Here is a 5,000-nt window from a genome sequence, read left to right on the forward strand (position 1 = left end):
TCTCTCTCTCTTTCTCTCTCTCTCTCTCTCTCTCTCTCTCTCTCTCTCTCTCTCTCTCTCTCTCTCTCTCTCTCTCTCTCTCTCCTCTTCTTTCCTTATTTGCTCCTACTTCTCCCTTTTACTTTTTTTTTTTACTTTTTTTTACTTTTTTTTTGGGGGGGGGGGAGGGGGGTAATTCATCTTCAGTTTTCCTCTATTTTCTCTCCATCCTCTTCTTTTTCTTCTTCTTTTTTTCTTCTTCTTCCTATTTTCCACTATTTATTTCATATTTATTTTATTCCTCTTTTTATTTTTTTCTCTTTCTTCTTATTCTTCTTTTCTTTTTCTTCTTCTTTTTTTCTTTTGTTTTTCTTCTTTTTCTTTTTTTCCTTGTTTTTTAAATTTTTGTTTTTCTTATTTTCTTTTCCTTTTCTTCTTGTTTTTTTTTCTTTCTTTCTTTCTTTAGCTTCATTTTCTTCTCATTTTCTTCTATCTTTCTTCCTTTTCTTAATTTTTCGTCTAATTTCTTCTTATTTCTTCCTTTTCTTAATTTTTCTTCTTTTCTTTTCTCCCTTTATATATCTTCTTCTAATTTTCTTCTTATTCTTTTCTTCCTTTTCTTTTTTTTTTTTTTTTGTTTGTTTGCTTTTCTTATTTTTCTTTCTTTTTTCTTTTTTTTTTTTCTTCTTGTCTTTCATCAGCTTAAACCCTCCTTCCTATTATCCTTCCTTGTATCCAAAGGTAAAAAAGTCTGAAATATGAGAAAAATGAGACAAAGCTAATGATAATATATATATATATATATATATATATATATATATATATATATATATATATATATATATGTGTGTGTGTGTGTGTGTGTGTGTGTGTGTGTGTGTGTGTGTGTGTGTGTGTGTGTGTGTGTGTGTGTGTGTGTGTATGTATGTGTGTGTGTGTGTGTGTGTGAAGATCGCGTTTAACTTTACTTGCTTTCATTCACAAAAAAAAACGAGTGATTTTTTTTTTCTTTCTTTCTTTCTTTTTTTCTTCTTTTTATTGTGAATGGAAATGATTGTGTTCCTTATGCTGTGGTACTATTTTTTAAATTCTTCTTTACAGTTATCATTATTATTATTGTTGTTGTTATCACGATCATCATTTTTTAAATATAATTAGTGGTAGTAATTGTAGTAGTAGTATCATTATCTTTATCTTCATTGTCGTTGACAATATCTCAGTATCAGCATTACTATCATCAATAATATCAGTATTACTAATATCATTGTTATCATTAATATTGATTACAATATTCATAGTAGTGTTATCAATATCAATATCAGTATTACTACTATCAACATTAATTCCAATATTGATACATCAATATCAATATTACGATCGTCATCAATATCATTATTTCAAAAGAAAAACTCCAGCATAATAAAAAATAAAAAATAAATTAAAAAAATAAAAAAAAATCCACACACAAAAAAGGGAAAAGAAATACAGCATAACGAAAGGGAGATAAACAAACGAGACAGAAAGAATACTTTGAGAAACTTTTAGACGAAAAAAAGAAATATGAACAGATGATAAAAAAAAAGGCGAGAGTATCTTGTCTTACGAAGAAAAAAAAAGAAGAAAGTAGCGAGGAAAAAAAAGAGTGAAGAAAAAGAATAATTGAAAGGCCAGCGGATCTGATGAGGTGCCGATCGAAGCGAGGAAACCTTTGGGGGAAAAAAAAAACTTCGCCATCAACTATGAGAAGTGATGGAGAAGTTATTTCAAAGAGGAAGCAAAAGTACATTAGTGCCGATAGTACAAAGGGCATTTCGAAGAGATTAAGCTAATGCTAAACCTTATAAAGATCTTATGGAACTGTGGACGGAAGACTGAAAGTGAACATTAGAAGAGACAGGATCGAATATTCTGCCTTCTCAAGATTCTGGAAGATTCTTAAAAGACATCGAAAAGGCCTAAAAGACGTCAAAAAGGCCTATGATTAAGCCCCAGGATAAGAGGTTTGGACGAGCCTAGGGGAAAAGGACGGTGCCAGAGATGTTAGAGGGAGTGAAGAAACGTATAGAAATGTAGCGACGGGCGTGGAAATCACAGTTAGACCGACAGTTAGAACGAGTTAGAAAATCACAGTTAGAACGACAGTTAGAAAATTACAGTTAGAACGACGGTGAGTTTTAGATAAATTCTAAAGAACAAAATCAGATGAAGATGACCACAACACAGAATCCAGATTGGGTGAAAATAACTGGCGGATAACCTGTGGAACTTGAGGGAAAAAAAAAAAAATTTCCGCAAGAGGGCATCGAGGCCTACACACATTTATGGCGACGGAACCTTCTCTTCCGGATAAGCCGAATGAGAGCGGAAGCGGTGTGGTGGAAAGGATGTGGCGATGGATGTGTTTGGGGGAACCAGAAGGAATAGAATTAGGAACGAGTGTATTAGGGGAACGGTGAAGGTAACGTAAGGTTTAGTTTATGTAGGAAGTGAGGCTGGGATGTTCAGGAGAGAAGAGAAGTATGTAGTTAGACAGAGAGTGAGATGGATAGAGAGAGAGAGAGAGAGGAAGAAAGAGAGAGAGGGAGGGAGAAAGAGAGAAAGAGAGAGAGAGAGAAAGAGAGTGAGATGGAGAGAGAGAGAGAGAGAGAGAAGGCATTAACCACAGCCAAGCAAATATCTCCGCAACGAAGAAGAGAGAGGAAGAGAAAGAGAGTTAAGAAGATGCCAAGACACAGACACACACACACATAGAGAGAGAGACAGTAGTGTAACTAAATAAATAAGTAGAGAAAGAGAGGGGAAGCAAGAGATCGAAAGAGAGAGAGTGAGAGTGAGAGAGAGAGAGAGAGAGCAAAGAAAAGGCATTAGCCGCAAGTTATCCTACCCTTAACAGAATCCTGCCAACAAGACGTTTATTCAACCTCGGTCAGTTAGCGAGAGCGAAGAGTCCCCATCTCTCGAGGCAATATCTCTCTCCTTTGTCAGCGAAATGAGATAATTAAAGGTGTAAATGGCGATGGAATGAAGGAAGGGACGAATTATTTGTTATTTGCGCCTCCCTTATGCCCCATAGAGGCTGTGGCTGAGTGGGTTGGGAATCTCGAATGCGTTTAGGTAGGTATTCGTTGGTGTGTGTGTTTGCTTGTGTGTGTGTGTGTGTGTGTGCGCATGTGTGTGTGTGTGTTTTTTTTTTTTTTGTGTGTGTGTGTGTGTGTTTTGTGTGTTTGTGTGTATGTGTGTCTGTGAGTGTGTGTGTGTGTCTGTGTCTGTGTGTGTGTGTATATGTGTCTGTGCGTGTGTGTGTGTGTGTGTTTGCCAATGGGTGTGTATAAGTAAAAATAATACAGAAAAAAGTCATTATAATACCCGCGGTTTGGCCCATGATTAACAACACGAAAGACATGATTTAAGACACTATAATTCATCACAAAATGAAAAAAAATCTACGGAAGGGGATTTACGAAGGAGGGAGAGAATACCCGTAGATTATGTGAAAGGCAAGGACGCTGAATTGAGGAGAGAGAGAGAGAGAGAGAGAGAGAGAGAGAGAGAGAGAGAGAGAGAGAGAGAGAGAGAGAGAGAGAGAGAGAGAGAGAGAGAGCAAGAGAGAGAGAGAGAGAGAGCGAGAGAGAGAAATGATAATAGAAATATCTGTACGTGTTTTGAGAAAAGGGGGAAAACCAGGAAAGAGAGAGAGAGGGGGGGGGGGATTTTTAATGGCTGAACAAGACTAGGCAATCAGAACAAGGGGAGAACGGTTAAGAAAAATGTTGACAGAAGGATTGCAACAGAACAGCGCTGACTGTGGGGAGAGAAAGAGGAAAGAATTTGGTTTATAGTATTTGAGTGAAGGAGATTGAAAGGGACGGAAGAAAAGGAATGGATAGGTGGGTGCGATAGGATCCGGCATTTCGGAAACTTTCTCTCTCTCTCTCTCTCTTTCTTTCTTTTTCTCTTTCTCTTTCTCCTGTTCTCTCTCTCGATCTGTCTTTCTTTCTCTTTCTATTTCTTTCTCTCTCTTTCTCCTTTTCTCTTTCCCTCTCTTTATCTCTCTTTCTTTCTCTTTCTCTTTCTCTCTCTTTCTCTTTCTCTCTTTCTCGTTTTCTCTTTCTCTCTCTCTTTCTTTATCTTTTTCTTTCTCTTTCTCTTTCTCTCCCTCTTTCTCGTTTTCTCTTTCTCTCTCTTTTTTTTTCTCTCTCTATCTATTTATCTATCAATTTATCTTTTTTCTCTTTCTCTATCTATCTATCCATCTATTTTTTTTATCTCGTTTTATCTCTCCTAATCTATCTATCTTTTCTCTTTATCTCTCTATCTATCTATCTTCTCTCTCTCTCTCTCTCTCTCTCTCTCTCTCTCTATATATATATACATATATATATATATATATATATATATATTATATATATATATAATATATATCATTTATATATATATATATATATATATATATATATATAGAGAGATTTATACTTATATATATACATATATATATATATATATATATATATATATATATATATACATATATATATATATCATATGTATATTATATGTGTTTGTGTTCAAAGATGATAAAAATTTAAAAAAAAAAAAAAAGACATCGAAGTAAGAACGGGAGAAGGAAGACCAGGAAGAAGAGAAAGAGAACAGATACGGAAGAAGAGAAAGAGAACAGATAAGGAAGAAGAGAAAGAGAACAGATAAGGAAGAAGAAGAGAAAGAGAACAGATAAGGAAGAGAGAGAGGGAAGCGAAGATCAGAAAACACGAAAGGAAGGAATCACTTGCTTTATCTTAACAGGGATCGGAAGGAAGGTCGGAGTCTCACCTCGGAGCGCGATGCAGATGGACGTGTGTGCGTGTGTTTGTTTATTTGTGTGTGTGTTTGTTTGTGTGTTTGTTTGTTTGTGTGTGCGTGTGTGTGTGTTTTTGTGTGTTTGTTTGTTTGTGTTTGTGTGTTTTGTGTTTGTGTGTGTGTGTGTGTGTTTGTGTTTGTTTGTTTGTGTGTTTGTTTGTATG

Source organism: Penaeus japonicus, unplaced genomic scaffold, assembly GCF_977035675.1.
Source record: "Penaeus japonicus unplaced genomic scaffold, GWHDUDI00000001_assembly GWHDUDI00000039, whole genome shotgun sequence".
NCBI lineage: Eukaryota > Metazoa > Arthropoda > Malacostraca > Decapoda > Penaeidae > Penaeus > Penaeus japonicus.